This window comes from Microtus oregoni, unplaced genomic scaffold, assembly GCF_018167655.1.
Source record: "Microtus oregoni isolate MIOR12 unplaced genomic scaffold, Mior012 000098F_ref0000018, whole genome shotgun sequence".
NCBI classification, from domain to species: domain Eukaryota; kingdom Metazoa; phylum Chordata; class Mammalia; order Rodentia; family Cricetidae; genus Microtus; species Microtus oregoni.
The window spans coordinates 1,897,587-1,914,373 of NW_024544711.1; the positions used below are offsets into that span (position 1 = coordinate 1,897,587).

A 16,787-nucleotide genomic window follows, 5' to 3' on the forward strand; every position below is an offset into this window, starting at 1 on the left:
TTTGATTAGATAAAATTCACCTGCGGTCTGGAGGCTGAGTCAGCAACTAGTAGACAGGAAGTTGTAGGGAGGAGCCAGGTGGAGAAGGGTTTATGAGAAGGGGCCAGGAAAAAAACACAACAGGCGAGGAGGTGAGCTGCTTGCTATTCAGCCTCTCTGGGAAGCAGGGTTTTACCTCAACGTTTGAATCTGGAGAACAGAAATTTAGATAAGTTTTTTTTAGCAGCTTTGAAAGAGTCGGTGCCTGAGGAACGGAATTTCCGTAGGCTGCGGAGCTTGCTGCATAGCCGCGGCTGGTAGTGGCCGAGTTGCAGTTGCTGGTTAGGATAGCTGTACCTTAAAAGGCAGCAACCATTTAAAAAGAGGATGACAGTAGTCTTTTTTTCGTTTTTCTTTTTTTCTTTTTTTTTCCCTCTTAAGAAATTGCACCTTGGTGCATTGCCCAGGCTATCTCCAAATTCTGGGCTCTAGAAATGGCACTGCATCTTCAGTAGCTGTGAGTCTAGGTACATGCCACCATGCCCAGATGATACTCCTAATTTACAGGGGAGGAAACTGAGGCCCGGAGGTCACTTATTGCAAAGTCAAACTAGGAATTTGTGAGTGGAGTAGTCAGAATCAAACCTAAATCTGAATCCCAAATCCACGTTCTCTCTACCTAGGGAACTACACAGCACATGTAAGTCAGGCCTATGGTGTTCTTACCTCTTTTTATAACGGGCTTATTTCCTCATAAACACGCCAGGCCTCTGGCTATTTTTGCATCCCCGTTTACTCGGTAGTAAAATTCATATCAGAATCAGAAAGGTACAAATCTATTCCTCCCAGCTTTCTGGTGACCAAGTCTGAATTCTCTGTCCCTGAGGTCCTTCATCAGGCTGTAACTCCATAATAGCAGGGGCTCTGTCTTTCCACTCGCCCACCCTGGTGCCCAGCACAGGGCCTGCTGCAGGTTGAATGGATCGTGACGTCAGAAATAGACGCCAGAATGTGAGATGAGAGAAGCTGTGACAACTCAAGTGTGAAGCGGGGATAAAGATTTAAAGGGCAACGTTTAGTATGAGGAGAAAACAAAGAAAAGGGGAGATAGCCAGGAAGAGAAGAATGAGAGACTGCAGGATAAGGGAGCTCAGCACAAACACACAAGGTAAAAATAGCCTCCCGGCGCTGGCCTCATAAAATTACTTTCTATATTTGAGCCTAAGTGACAAGTGAAATCTCCTCTGTAATTTCCCATGTGTTCAGTTTAATGAATTTCCGGCAAATGGTTTCAGTATTGGAGGGCCAATTTGGACCTTGTGGGGGTGGGGATGGTGAGAAAATGAGGGGTATGAAAATAGACTAACAAATTGAGTCTAGCAACCAGAGGAAGGGTTGATTGGAGGCATGTGAGGGGGAGTCAAGGACTGGGGAGCGGTCTTGCTGTAGCTGTTGTCACTATGCTGCCCTACACGCAATAGGAGGAGCCCAATGTCCCAGGCTGCCTTAGGACTATGATTGGCACATAACCTTTTTATCTAAAGTGCTATTTTTGTTTACATAGAGTTCATTGTCATAATATAATTTCAAACATTGGAGAGAGTAAAGAGACATTGGCTCTTTCCAGTACTACATAGTTTATGCATAGTAAGTACATCATACATGTTGACATGTCGAATCGAGCCATCATAGGGTAGCAGGAGTAGGAAGTGGAAGGATGGGAATGAATGAAATTCTCCCAATCAGCTGTGCTGCTGGCCCACATGCCTTATGTTTTCCCAGAGACTGAGGAAAAAATGCTGAGAAGCCACTGGACACAAGAAAAAGTTCTTTCTAGACTTTAAATCGACAACAAAACAAAACACATTGGCAGCCTGGAATTAAAAGCAGGGGTGCAGATTTTTTCCCTAAGTAGTCTCTTTCTTTCAAATTTATTTTTATATGTAAGGTTTGTCTGACTGCATGTCTGTGCACCATTCACGTGCCAGGTTACCTCAGAGGCCAGAAGAGAGCATTGAATCACTGCAGACTGCAGTTACAGAGGTTTGGGAGCTGCCGTGTGGATGCTGCAAATGGAACCTGGGCCTTCTGAAAGAACAGCCAGTGCTCTTAACTTCTGTACCATCTCTCCAGGCCCCTTAGTATTCTTTTCATTGTTATTTTTATATCTTTATTGTGATATAACTCATATACCATATAATTCGCCCATTTAAAGTGTTCGGTCAGTCACAGTGCTACATACCCATAATTCCAGAGGCTACAGTTGGGTGGTCCCAGGGAGTTCAAGGCCAGTTGAGCTACTTAGTAAAAGTGCGGTCAGCCTAAATTATATAGTAAGACCCTGTGCCAAGAAAGAAAGGCCGAAGGTGGTGGCGCACACCTTTAATCCCAGCACTCAGGAAGCAGAGGCAGGCGGATCTCTGAGTTAGAGGCCAGCCTGGTCTACAGAGTGAGTTCCAGGGCAGCCAGGCTTACACAAAGAAACTGTGTCTCAAAAAACCCAAAGAAAGAAAAAGAAGAAGAAGAAAGGAAAAAAATAAAAGAAAGGAAGGAAGGAAGAAAGGAGAAAGGGAAAGAGGGCTAGAGAAATGCTGAAGTTAGAAAACACTTCCTGTTCTTCCAGAGAACCTGAATCCCATACCCAGCACTCAGGAGGACGAGACAGGTAAATCTCTATGAGTTCCAGGCCAGCTTGATCTACATAGTGAGTTTCAGGCCAGCCAATGCTACATAGACTGTCTCAAAATTGTTTTAATTACTTTTATGGGGGGGGGAGAGCACACGTGCACATACACATGTGCATACCAGCATAAGTGTGTGGAAGTCAGAGGACCACATACAGGGGCTGGACCTCTCCTATATGAATCCTGAGGCTTGAATCAGGTTGTCAGGGCATTGCACAGAGTTTTCATAGTCCTATTTCCATTCCTTTGTATGGATATGTAGGCAGAGAATCACGGTCATAAAGTAGCCCAGATGAACTATTTGAGAAATTCTCAGTCTTTTCTTTCTTTTTAAACTTGTTGTGTACCATGTGCACACCTAATGCCCTTGGAGGCCAGAAGAGGGAGTCAGACCCATAACTGCAGTAATGTACAGTTGGGAGACACCATGTGGGTGCTGGGGACTGAACCCAGATTCTCTTACAGAGCAGCCAGTGCTTTTTTAAAAAAAATGGTGTTTTTATTTTTATTTTTTTATTGAGCTATACATTTTTCTCCACTCTCCTCCCTATGTATACAGTATTCTGTCTGCATGTATGCCTGCAGGTCAGAAGAGGGCAGCAGACCTCATTACAGATGGTTGTGAGCCACCATGTGGTTGCTGGGAACTGAACTCAGGACCTCTGGAAGAACAGCCAGTGCTCTTAACTGTTAAGCCATCCCTCCAAGCCCATCTTTCTCTTCTTTTCTTTCTTCTTTTTTTAAAATAAAAAAAATTGAGCCAGGTGGTTGTGGTGCACACCTTTAATCCCAGCACTCGGGAGGCAGAGGCAGGCAGATCTCTGTGAGTTCGAGGTCAGCCTGGTCTACAAGAGCTAGTTCCAGGACAGGCTCCAAAGCTACAGAGAAACCCTGTCTCAAAAAAAAAAACCCAAAAAAAGAAAAAGAAAAAGAAAAGAAAAGAAAAAAAGGGGGGGGCTGGAGAGATGGCTCAGAGGTTAGGAGCACTGGCTGCTCTTACAGAGGTCCTGAGCTCAATTCCCAGCAACCACATGGTGGCTCACAACCAACTGTAATGACATCTGGTGTGTGTGCACAGGCAAGCAGGTTAAATAAATAAATATTTTTTTTTAAATTTGAGAAAAGGTTTTTAATATTACCCTGATAGTCTAGAAGTGGAATTGACTGTGTAGCTCAGGCTGGCTTCAAGCGTGTGACAATCCTCTCTCTTTGAGGTGGATGTCCTGTGTGTGTCATGCCCCTGAACCTGGCTGCTAGACTGTTCTCCAAAGCAGGAGCATCGTCTTACCATTTTACATTGCTACCAGAGCACATGATAATTTTAATTTTTCTACATTCTTGGCAACCTAACTATGCTTTTGAGAAATAATAATGGCACCACAGAACCCCAATCTAACTTGGGTAGCTATTATTTATTTACCAGCTAGTGTAGTACATAGACAAAAAAAGAGTCTCCTCTAAACACTCAGGGTCAGTGAGAGAGAATTCAGCCATCTCTAGGACTCTCCCAGGCCATGCTAGCTGCTACAACCCATATGTGTAGTGTATGTTACTTCCTAATAGACTAAGCTTTGGGCAAACAGAAATCTCTATCTCTGACTTTATCTGCATCTGTTGAATGGTTCCCCCTTCCTTTTATAAAGGCAAGTAGCTATCAAGTGGAGGGCACCATGTCAGAGTCCAACCATGGTGTCAGATCTAAAGGAGAAGGAACTGGGACAAGGAGGGACCCTCCTCTCGAGTGGAGGAGCAATTTACCTCTCCTGGGAACAGAGGGGTGCCTTATGAGTCTTAGGTCAAGTGGGGACCAGGTCTTTTTCCCCCTTACCCGTCCTCGGGTTCCCAGCACCCTGTCTTAGGTTGGGGGATGTCCTGCCACAAGTCGCCCGTCCTTGGAGCTCCTCAAATAAAGGGTATCTAGCAAGACCTAAAGTAAGCAGGTCTTTGACCACAGGGTACCCTGTCTTAGGCCATGTGGAGGGCAATTCTCGTCCTGACACCATGCCATGTTGAGCCGGCCTCTATAGCCTCTGTATGGTGTGCTATTCAGGCGAGAACTCCACACTATCTCCCGTCGTTGGGCCCCTGCGTCTATCATTAATGAAAAGACTGCGAGGAGCTCCTCAAATAAAAGATATTACGTATAGGTTGAGTAAAGATATAATTTGGGCACCAATAACTCCACCTCCAGACAAGAAGAAAGGGCATTTTCCAAACCCAGTATTCACCTGTTAGTCTGGCCTAAGGTATATCCTCCTTCCTAAATGCCTACTCCACCCTAAGATTATGAGTGCTGCCTGCCAAACATTTTTTTCCAGGGATTCCAGGACCTAAAGGGTTTGGGGTGTGTAGCAAGGGTGGAAAATTGGAGAGCAGATGCAGGTTGCTCTGTCTCTGGAGTTCTGAGGTCCTCCATGGAGCCTCGAGTGTTCAGGCGATGGTAATGAACAGCTATGGAATCCTTTGTTATTTCGTCAGTCTGGGTCTTAATAAAGCGGGTTAGTTTTTTAAAGGCCCAAGGGCCAAAGGATAATAGTAGTAATAGTCCCATAAGAGGGCCCAATAAACTAGGCAAAAGTGTGGATTGCCAGGGGGAAGTGGAGAACCAGTTTTAGTACCAAGACTCTTGCTTTTCTCTGTTTCTTTTTCTTTCTTCTAAACTGTTTTTTACCTTCTGTATGCTATCCTGTACTAGGCCTGTTTGGTCTGAATAAAAGCAACATTCTTCTTTAAGGGCAACACAAAGTCCCCCTTCTTTAAGAAAAACCAGGTCAAGGCCTCGTCTATTCTGCAGAACCACCTCTGACAGAGAGACTAAGGAATCTTTTAGGTTTTCCAGACCCTTTGTAATTCCTGAATGTCTCTTGTTTCCCTGTTCAGGCGCGACTGTACTGCCTCGGCTGGTCACTCAGTCTAGGGTTGCCAGGCGGTGGTGGCGCACGCCTTTAATTCCAGCACTAGGGAGGCAGAGGCAGGCGGATCTCTGTGAGTTCGAGGCCAGCCTGGTCTACAAGAGCTAGTTCCAGGACAGGAACCAAAAAGCTACAGAGAAACCCTGTCTTGAAAAATCAAAAAAAAAAAAAAAAAAAAAAGTACTCAGTCTAGGGTTGTAACCCACCTGGCTGGTCAGTCATTCCAGGGTCCCGGAGAGGCGCTATCTGGAAGATATGGGCAGGAAAAGAGGAAGGAGGCCAAGCGGGGTTCTTGTCAAAGCCTCCATTTATTAGAGTATGGTTACAGCTTATATAGGATGAGGAATTTGGCGGGGGGGGGGGGGGGGGGGGGGGGGGGCAGGAGCCTGGGCTCTTGCAGTGTGGTCCACGTCAATCATGTAGGCCAGGAGATTATGATCAGTCAGGTCAGGGTTCCTCGGCCAGGAGTTCACAAGTTGACACACCTAGTTCTCTAGATAATTGGAGTGTGGGGCGGGTTCCGCTAACAGAAAGCTCTCTATTAACAGATTGGGTGTGGGGTAGGCTCTGCCAGTAAAACAGTTCTCAATACAATTGGGAAGTGGGGTTTTCTGCAAACTCCTTAGGACAATGGTTCCTGCAATAATTTTTGGGGGAAAATGGCTCCTGACATGGTTAACTGAACAAATTATTGCCGGGCGATGGTGGCGCACGCCTTTAATCCCAGCACTCGGGAGGCAGAGGCAGGTGGATCTCTGTGAGTTCGAGGCCAGCCTGGTCTACAAGAGCTAGTTCCAGGACAGGAACCAAAAAAGCTACAGAGAAACCCTGTCTCGAAAAAAAAAAAAATTATTAGTGTTTATCTACTAGCTGTCCCTGTCGAGGTAGAAGAGGAAAAGAGCAGTCTAATGGAAAAAGGGACCAAGGAAGAAACAAGAAAGAGTGGATGGAACAAGGCAGTGGTGAGGCAGCACACTTTTAATCCCAGCACCCGAGAGGCAGAGGCCAGCAGATCTCTATCAGTTTAGGCCAGCCTGGTCTTCAGAGTGAGTTCCAGGGCTATGAAGAGAAACCCTGTCTGGAAAAGCTACACACACATGCACACACACCAAGGGGGGATAGAAAGGAAAGAGAAGGAAATGAAGAAATAGCAAGAAGCTTGGGGAGCTGGTCACTTCTGGCTGGACTTTTGTTCTATGCCTTGCCGTCATCCTTTGCTTCCCACCAATCCACATTATTGGTCTGGAAATGTTCTTTCTTGGGCTAAAAGAAATGAATTCAGGACCCGGCTATGGTACGCAAGATTCGATTTCAAAAAACCAAGACCTAGTATTTAATTCTCAACATTGTAAACAAGAGAAGTGTTCCCTCTTTGTTTTTATTATTTCCTTACAGTCTTGTTGCTGCAAGTATAAGAGACAAAAATATAGGAGAATGACACGTTTTTCTCTACAGGACACTAAATGGCCCATCTCTAAAAGAATGTTGGCTACCTTTCCACTGTGGCATGAGGACAGGGCTCACCACATAGCCGTATTCACAGTGACTGGCCTTTCTTTTACATAATTCTTGCTTTCTGTGTCTAGCTAGACTACATTGTGAATACAGTCAACACCAGGTTCTTGATCTTTTCTCCTCGGAGACCCTGTGTTCAATTGTTCCCTGCCTCCTCTCTGAAGTCCCTCATAAACAAGTGCACACATACTCTACTGTCATCTCTCCTTTCATGAATTCTTCAGGTAGTTCTGCCTTCTCTGTGTTGTGGGTTTGGAAGGGAAGATAGCAAAATACATGAGGTGCCAATGCAATTCCTCCTTTAGCAGAGCTCTGCAGGAAAATTAGCCAGCCTGCTCGGCTTTATAGGTCTCATAAACCCTCTTTTATGAATACACTGTGACAGCCGGGTTCTGCATTGATTATGACAGCAGTCTTCGGCTACATTCCTTTTTAACTGCAAAACAGCCCTGCTTTCTAGCCCAGCATTGACCATGTGACCGTTAAATTACTGCCTTTATGTAAGCCTTTCCCTAGCTAGGGGCAGTGTCCAACTCCATCAAACCTGGGGAGGAAGATTGGTGATTGCTACTTCTCCAGCAGTTCTTTGGCTCTGTAGCCTAGGGTCTCTTGTTGGAATCAATTTGTGGCGCCATGGAGTTTTCAAAGGAGGTTTGCTAAGGCGGGAATGTACAGGACCGCCCATCCCCTTTCATGAAGGAACTGAGGAAATAGGTGCTAAAACGTTTGGCACATGCCAAGGAGTAGCTGATCCCCAGAGGCTTGCCTGACCTTTACTGACAGAGAGGCTGGAAAGGAAGATGGGAAGGGAGTTGGAAAGCAGGATTTGAAGGAGTTACAAATCGGGTTCAGACCCCAGAATCATAATCCTTAACTACAAGGATTAGTATTCAAAAGAAATCCTGGTAACAGAGAGGTGTCTATTCAAATCAAGAATGTGACCTTTAGCTTACTGCACTGGAGCAGCCCAAATCTGTCCACTCGAGGATTTTACTGAAGGACATCAGGGGTGTGGTCTGCAGGTTTTAAAACATGACTCACCGAGATGATCTGTGTGGCTAGGGGCACCATTAACCGACCGACAAATCAGATGCTGAAGGATCTGCACTGGAGGCACAAAAAGCATGGGCTAGACCAGCAGCAACCAAAGGGCGCCACACGTGGAAGAGAAACCGCTATTGCAAGCACTAGGTGTCCGTAGGCAGTCAGCCTGGCCCCAGTAGAACACGAGGGACTCTGTCTTTAGCAGTTGCAAACCTAGGGCTCCTATACATAAAGACCCAGGCAAATGTAGCCTTTGTTCAGAGACTAAGCAATTCTCTAAGACAGGTCAGTGTTAATAGGACTTCGCTCTCCTACGTCGTCAGCCGGGTGTGTTTTTAGCCCCGCCTTTTTTTGGGCGGGATCGCCCTGCCCTGCTACCGCCCCGGGGTGGGGCTCCCGCCGGCTCCAGGCAGCCCTTTCCTCCTTGGCCTCTGCCAAGGCTGCTGTGTCCTGCGGAGCTCCGAGCACGTGTAGGTGAGTGAGGGCCCGACGAGGAGAGGTCCTGGAGATTTTACCTACCTAGGCGAGACGGAGGGTGAGAAGGCTTCTGCCTGGACACGGGAAGAGACAGGGGCTTGTTTCCTTGTGCCTCCGGCCTTGGAGGTCATCGTGAAGGGATTAGGGGAAATCGTAACCCCAAGAGTAGCCACCAATGAGGTGCGGTCCCTTTGCAGCTGGGGAATCACCTGGAATGTGTTCAGAGTTTAGCATTTCTGGAGCTCCGGGCAGGGACTGTGAACGGTTTGTGGGGAACACGTGTCCATGGGGAACCAGAGCTGCTTCAGCCCACGCCCTGAAACGGTAGTTAGACCTGAACAATGAGGCCTATATTATTTCTAATATTCTTTTAAATTGCTTAGAGTGGGTTAGACGTGAGGTTTGGGAACGGCATGAGCTTGGATAACTTGCCTTATATGTGTTATAATAGTGTGCAAAGTGTCAGAAATTGAGGTTCTTAGCACAAGTCCCCTCGTACCATGACTACATTCAGTTAAGTTACTGTAATCCTACTAGAGAACTCTGAGGCAGTTAGTTATTGTGGTTAGGGACAGAGCTCCCAAAGGTAAGCTGTTTGTCTACTGTTGTGTCTGTCTGGCTCAACCTTCACAAGGTGAAGGGGGCTTGGGGGCAGAGAGTTTTGTTTTCTCTTTTATTTTTAACTGCACGGGCATTGACTGCTGGCTGACTTTAATCTGGGATGTTTTGATTTCATAGTGCCCAGCTGCCAATTTGAGGAGATGCCTGCCCTGGTGAGTACGATTCCGCTAGTTCTCCTTTGCCCCAGCTGTAGGCAGCTGCCTAGGTTTCCTTGTACCCAGGCAAGTGTTACACGGCTGGGAGAACAGCAGCCAATAGCTGGTTGGCGTTCTGGGCCTGGTTCATGCCAACTCTGTTGTTAACTATTCCAGGATGTCAGCATAGTTGCTTGCCCGCTAAGGTAAAGAGCAAGTTATGCAGGAAGAAACCTAAAGGCCAGGTCTCTAGTGGTTCTGGTCTGGCAAGTTTGACATGGGTTACTCGAATCACAACATGGAAGCAGAACAAAAGAAATCAAGCCAGTGAGGGTGTAAACAGAAACATCCGGATTTAGAGCCTGAGACAGTGGAGGTTGTTACTGGAACGTGCTCTCGCTACAAGTGCATAGCTCCCCCTCCCCACAATAATAAGAGCTGGACTGTGGTACCCCCTTCATTTTTCTAGATGGGTTTCTCTGTGTAACACTCTGGCCAGCATCCTGGAACTCATTTGTGTCTCAGGTTGGCCTCAAACTCAGATTTACAGGCCTCTGTGCTGGGATTAAAGTGTGAGTCACCAATGCCAGACAATATCCCTTTTTCAAAAGAGACTTCAGAAGTGCCCCATGGAATGAGCTCACTGACGGGAATGCTGAATCTGGTATTGTGGCATGCCGGATCCCCTTTAGGTTATCTAGGCAACCTAGAAGCCCAGTCTCAACAAAAGTTAGTATTCTGCTCTAGTTTTTCAATAAACGTTATGAGTATCAATCATGGGGTTCTGGGAACTAAGCTTAGGTCAAACAGCAGCAAGTGAACAGATCTTTTGTTTGATCTGTTTTATTATTAGGATGCTGGTTCTCTAAGAATGCCGCAATTGTAGGCAAGCCCATCACTCAGAATGAATCATGATTATCCAATAGAGGCCACCTAGTTACTGCTTCTGTGAAAACTAACATCCTGAGTGGTTGGCATCCTGCCAAGGCCCCTCCCTTTTCTCTCTTTTGGACAGGGGTCCTTACCAGACTTGGTATCACCTGAAGTTCCATGACTCAGCATGTCACTTTCCGGTCTGCACCCAGACCCTTGAATTTGAATAGACACTCAGGGATGGCTGGGAATTAGCTCTGCAAACAGGCAGCCCTAATCGATTTCCAGAAGTTACCCTGAGTGGTGTTTTAGGGGACCAAAATCAGGGGTTTTACCTGGTCCATCAAGCACCCCTGTGTGGATCTTCTGACACACCCCATCAGTAGCCTCCACGCTGCTCACATCTTAATCATGCTTGCCCCCATCCACCCCTTTGCTCCTTGATCTAATGCCATAGGCTACCAAACCAAACAAACTATCTCTGATCACAATATTGACAGGAAAGTTACTGCCCTATGCTATCCACTCTAAACCCCATCTATCTCCCCTGCCCTTGGGTTCATGCCCATAACTACTTTGTTATTCCTATGCACCGGTACTGGCTTAGCCTAGGAAATGTCCTTCAAGCAGGCTTGCCTTAGCATTAGCTATTCCTCTGCATTGGTATCTGGACTCTTGCCTTCCCGCCCCTCAAATTCTTACTCCTCCCCTGACACTGATCCCAGTTTTAACATCTTAGAATAACTTAAACTCAGATAACTCCAACTATCCCTTCCTTTGATCTTGATCCAGCTATCAGGGAAGTGGGCTGCAGGCCACCAGAATGTTTTATAAATTAACCTCTTAAAAGGGACTCAAGTATACACTGGGAACAGATTTCTGGGAATGGTTTTAGGACTAGTGAGGAGCAGGCGGCTTCAGAGGAGTTAGCGGGACAACAGGACACAAATTACATTTATTTTCAGTGGAAGGGCAAAGGATAACATGTAATAGGTAGTTCTCTGCTTCAAATACTCAGTCCCGGGAAAGGACTGACTAGTTACTTATAATTATATAGGGCAATGTTAATACCTAACTATTATGAATTTCTAAGCTTATTTGCTTGATTTCTTTAGGATGACTTGGAATTAGGGTGGTCTTCGCCCCCCTGAGAAGTAGTGCAGGTGTGGTTATCAGGTAAGTGTCTATTCTAGCATTGCCTTCTCTGCCTCATCGCTATAGATACGCGTCAGGAAACAAAGGGAAGCAGATTTACTCTTGGAGTTGACTGCAGAATTTTGATGTTTTTGTTTGACAGTATGAAGGATCTTTGCCTGCCATTCCAACTGAGGAATGATTTATAGGGATGTTGTGAGTCCTAGAAGACAAACTGTAGGGTGTCTTGTTCACTGCTAACAGTCTAAGTTTAGTCCCTCCAAATGGCGGAGACTGTTGTAAGACTGGAAGTGAAGTCTGTTGTTCATGTCTGCTACCTGCAGTCAGAGTGTACATGAGATGGGAAAGGAGATTTTTCTGGAGTGATCCAGCAGTTGTCAGCTGTCCAGGCTGTGTGGTGCCTGTGGCTGTGTTACACTGTTGGAAGAATAAGCGCTGTTTTATTGAGGGTTGGCTCTGCACTGTATTGGTGTGGTGCCGGCTACCTTCAGGCAGTGTTTTGCATCCCTGAGAGTGGAATGACTCCTTGTGGAGTTGGTCCTAGTCTAGGTGCAAACAATTGTTTTCCATGCTAAAAGGAATGGGACTGAATGGAATACAGCTGTGTAGGGAGGCCGCTTTGCCTCCTTTGCACTAAATCTGGCACCTTACTGACAGCATGTTACCTTTTCCTGGATTCTAGGAAAATGAGAAGACTGCCTCCATCAGGACTTCAGGGTTCTGACAACACCGTGTTTTGAGTAATGTATGTGGTCCCTGTAATGTCGAAATCCTAATTAAAGTACTCACGGGCAGGGGAAGTTAAATTTGCCTTAGAGGATTAAGAGCTGTGATACTTTGGGGGATGCTTGCAAAGTCCAGCTACAGTTTGGGGATGGGGCAGTGATGGAATCCACACCAGGGCAGCTGAGCTGCATCCCCAGCTATAATTTCTTTTTCTTTTTTTAAGATTTATTTATTATATGTGCAGTGTTCTGTCTGTCCGTATGCTTGCTGGCCAGAAGAGGGCACCAGATCTCATTACAGATGGCTGTGAGCCACCATGTGGTTGCTGGGAATTGAACTCAGGACCTCTGGAAGAACAGTCAGTGCTCTTAACCTCTGAGCCACCTCTCCAGACCCCCAGCTATAACATCTTGAGGTACTAGATGACGACCATGTACTACTGGACATGGCTCACTACTTTGTTCTAGGGATCTGTTTGAATAGTAACCATCTTATGACAGCTCAGAACATTTCAAATGCTTTGGGGACACTGGTTTTGAAAAGCAAAGGTCTTTTAAGTTCCTATAACACTCCAGATAGGAAATATTGTTAATAATGTGTTTTTTGCAACTGTGTGTGAAAAGCAGACGATGTATTAGCAAATGAATGCGCTATATTCCAATAAAGCTTTTACTGATGAACACTGAGATTGGAATTTCATTGAAACTTTCAGGGTAAAAATTCCCAAATGTTTGAAAGCTTTAAAAAAATTCCCAGGGGCTACTGACAAAGAGGTAGCAGAATAGATTTAGTAACATTTCTGACCTTTGAAGTTCAGGCCTTGGGATGGAACAGCATTAGTTACAGTATCAAAATGTATCTTCACACATTTTTAAGATAGTCTAACCCAGGCTAACCTCAAGTAGGTGATCCAACTGGATCAGCCTCCTGAGTGCTAGAGTCATCAATCACATGCCAAACTTGTCTGTGTTTCTTATCTGAAAGAATAAAGTGACTATTATCTAGAAGAAAAAGATCATCCTCGTTATCCTTGGGTTTATATGGCTTCTATTCTAGTGGTTCTCACCATTTGTAATGAACTTAAAGATATTTTAAGCAAAGGTATGTGGATCCCCTGGGATGACTGGCTCAGAACCAGGTATTCTAGGGGACCAGCAAGATAAACCACTGAATCTGTCAGGCCCAAGACTATTTTGAGACAGATAGTTCCTGTGAGAGTTTGGCCTAATATCTCCATCCCTGAAGTGCTGGAATGGTAGGTGAGCACTCCCACACCCATCCCAAGTTATGGGGTGGCAGGTGCCACATCTGGTTTAGAGCACTCTTTGAAAGACAGTCTTGTGTAACCAAACCTTAACTATGTTACTATGTAACAGTAAGTTCCTGTACCTTGCAAGCAGTCTGATTACTGGCATGTACTACCATGCCTCTCCTGCAGGGATTTTTTTTTAAATATTTATTTACTTATGTATACAATATTCAGTTTGTGTGTATGCCTGCAGACCTCATTAAGGTGGTTGTGAGCCACCATGTGGTTGCTGGGAATTGAACTTAGGACCTTTGGAAGAGCAGGCAGTGCTCTTAACCACTGAGCCATCTCTCCAGCCCCCTGCAGGGATTTTTGTTTTGTTTTGTTTTTTAATTTTTTTTTTTTTTTTTGCTTTTTCGAGACAGGGTTTCTCTGTGGTTTTGGAGCCTGTCCTGGAACCAGCTCTATAGACCAGGCTGGTCTCGAACTCACAGAGATCCACCTGCCTCTGCCTCCCGAGTGCTGGGATTAAAGGCGTGCACCACCATCGCCCGGCCCTGCAGGGATTTTTGTACCTGCAGTTTTGTGAGCATATGGAGACATGGTGCTACTCACTAGTGGAGGTAAGAGGACGAAAACACTCATGTGGGTTCTGGAAATCCAACTCAAGTTGTGAGGCTTGGCAGGAGGCTTTAAATTACTTTTTTTTTAGGGGTTGGAGGGATAACTCAGTCTTCCAGAGGACCCAGGCTTAATACCCAGCATCCACACACAGTGGTTCACAACCTTCAACTCCAGTCCCAGGACACTATGCATGTGGTGCACAGGCATATAAGCAGGCAAAACACCCATTCATGTAGAAATAAATATTAAAATTTCATGTGTGTATATTTGTGTGTCCTCTGCGTGCCTGATGGCATGAAGTCGAGCTAGCAGGTCCCCTAGAACTGGAGTTAAGATGGATGTGAGCCACCCGGGTGCTGGGAAGTGAACCCTGGTCTGAAGCAAGGGCAACAGGTCCTGGGTCTGCATAAATTAAAGGAACATGTTTGAAATAAGTAGGCAGAGCTGGTGGTGGTGCACACCTTGAATCCTAATGCTCTGGAGGCAGAAACAAATAGACCTCGGACTTTGAGGACAGAGGAACCCTGTCTCAAAAGTCAAAAAAAAGGTAGGCAACTAGTGCTGCCATTGATGGTGGCTGTTATTACTTTGTCACTTACTGGGTTTAAACAGGTGACAGGGTTTTTCTTGAAATTTTGGGCCAGGTCTTAAATTATAGTTAGAAAAAACCCAATGGGATAAGTTCTGCAGGTCCCAAAGGGATGCAAAAAGACCTCTCCAGTGCCTAGGAATTTACACAAAGGAAAAGAACAGGGTAAGAGCAACTAATTAGAGACTTGAGAAGGGTGGAAATGACTCTTGAGAATTGTGCTCCTGCTAATGGAGCTGTGCTGAACTCTTAGGAAAACCATTTCTCTGAGCTGGTGAATTCTTGAGATTTTTTGCCTACTGCTGTGTAGAGACTCCTACAGTGAATCAATTTACTAACTCGTGTTTCTCAATGTGCCACCCTACTGTTGAGTTATCCTGAAAGGGAAAGCAGTTCATTGTGTAGAAGTAACATCTACACACTCATGGTTCTTCCTCAGGGATAGGTTTCTGGGCAAGGATATTAAATACTGTAAACTTAAACTTCCCATGGGTGTGTTCCCCTAGAGCATTCTGAACCTCTTGTGGGTGTCTGGGAACTTGACCTTGGCTCTCTGTAAGAACACCATACACTTTTAACTGCCAAGCCATCTCTAGCCACCTAAGCTGCTTTTTTCTGTTATTAAATAAGATCAGCTCTTGCCAGTTTTTTCCATTGTTGGGGACTGAACCCAGGATCATATGTTGAACAGTGGACAAAATTACTAGATGAAAACTCCATGGGAGGGAAGACCCTTACTATTTACTGTTTGTGAATAAATTCATGGTAGATTGTAAAGATTGACAGTTGGGTGTAAAGTTATTATGACTTGTTTTGTGACATGGTTTCCAGACAAAATTCTCTACCTTGGTATCTAGTGACTGAGCCTCCTGATCCTCCTGCCTTACAGGTGTGCGAGGACTTCTCAAATTGTGTTGAGGATGGAGCCCAGGGCCTGCCAGCTGTGCTACATCTTCAGCCCGAGAACTTGTCAAAAATGTTTGCCTCAAACATTAAAAAAGCAGTGGCGCATGCCTTTACTCCTAGCACTGAGGAGGCGGAGGCAGTCTGCTCTCAAACTTGGCTCAATTGGGGTTGCAGGCATTAGCGAACCTAATATTATAATATATTTTGTCCTTCATAGATATAGCCTTTTCCTATTAAAAAGGTCCTTTTGCTAGCCCAGATCCTGAGCCTTCTCTTCCCGCTCCCAGGCCAGGTTTCAGAGGACAGTTCTCCAGTTTCCCATCTTTGTACCCCCAAACTACTATCACATACTTGATGAATACAGGCTCACAAGTCTGTCTTTGTGATGTCTCTTCACACCTGTAGTTTGTCTTCCATTTCACTGCAGAGCTTCAATGAACTACTCAATTAAAAAGTGTTTCACTTGTATACAGCTGAGATGCCGGTAGAGTGTGTAAGCGTTGGTTAGGTGTGTTGTGATTTGAGATTGGACATGAAGATCTTATTTCTATTGGGTCTTGCTTTCATTGATGCACAGAAATGACTCCCTAATGTCTTCGGAGGCATTTCTATTAGTAACTAAGATAATCTCCTAATGATTGTATTTAATATAAGCTACTTAAAATAGCAAGTAAAATAAATTACTTCAGCTCTGATTTCTTGCTACACATTCTTCATAGGCTGGGTCCTGTGTCCCTTCCATACATTCATCTATCAATCTTAATTTTTTTGTCTTCCTGTTGATCATTGTGATTAACTTATTTTCCAAGTATTCCTCCACTTTTGTTCACTATTTTTGTAGAATGCCATGCTGTGAGGCATCTATTGTGGATTCGTGTGTAATGTGTTAATAACCAGGATTTGTGCCTGCTAATTCTTCTATAGCCTTTCTTGAATACATATCTTATTGCATATGCAACCCAAGGAGAATAGCTTTTTTTTTTTAAATTATTTATTATGTATACAACATTCTGCCTCAATGTATGCCGGTACGCCAGAGGAGGGTGCCATATCTCAGTACAGGTGGTTGTGAGTCACCATGTGGTTGCTGAGAATTGAACTCAGGACCTCTGGAAGAGCAGTCAATGCTCTTAACCTCTGAGCCATCTCTCCAGCCCAGGAGAATAGCTCTTTACTACCTCCTCGGTCTTCTCTGTAATTTTACCTACAAAAGCACTGTGTTTTTACCCCTGCTTCTAATACCTGAGATCAGTCTCTTCACTTGCCTTAACACTTTAACACCAGATCATTAGCTTTCTC

General features: G+C 45.1%; 1 protein-coding gene and 1 non-coding gene across 3 annotated transcripts in view; both read left to right on the top strand.

Moving 5' to 3' along the window:
- Window positions 1-8,552: 8,552 nt before the first annotated feature.
- The window catches only part of LOC121442943 (matrin-3), a 38,416-nt gene continuing 30,181 nt past the window's right edge, over window positions 8,553-16,787 (top strand). The window contains exons 1-4 of one of the 2 annotated variants that reach the window (XM_041644588.1): window positions 8,553-8,608; window positions 9,350-9,384; window positions 11,355-11,415; window positions 12,077-12,139. The gene's annotated coding sequence lies outside the window, so the exon portion shown is untranslated. The remainder of the gene's footprint in view (window positions 8,609-9,349; window positions 9,385-11,354; window positions 11,416-12,076; window positions 12,140-16,787) is intronic. The other variant, XM_041644585.1, reaches the window with a different exon arrangement.
- Window positions 11,761-11,954, top strand: LOC121443047. Its single transcript, XR_005973622.1, has one exon. It is a non-coding gene; the product is annotated as a small nucleolar RNA SNORA74 (small nucleolar RNA).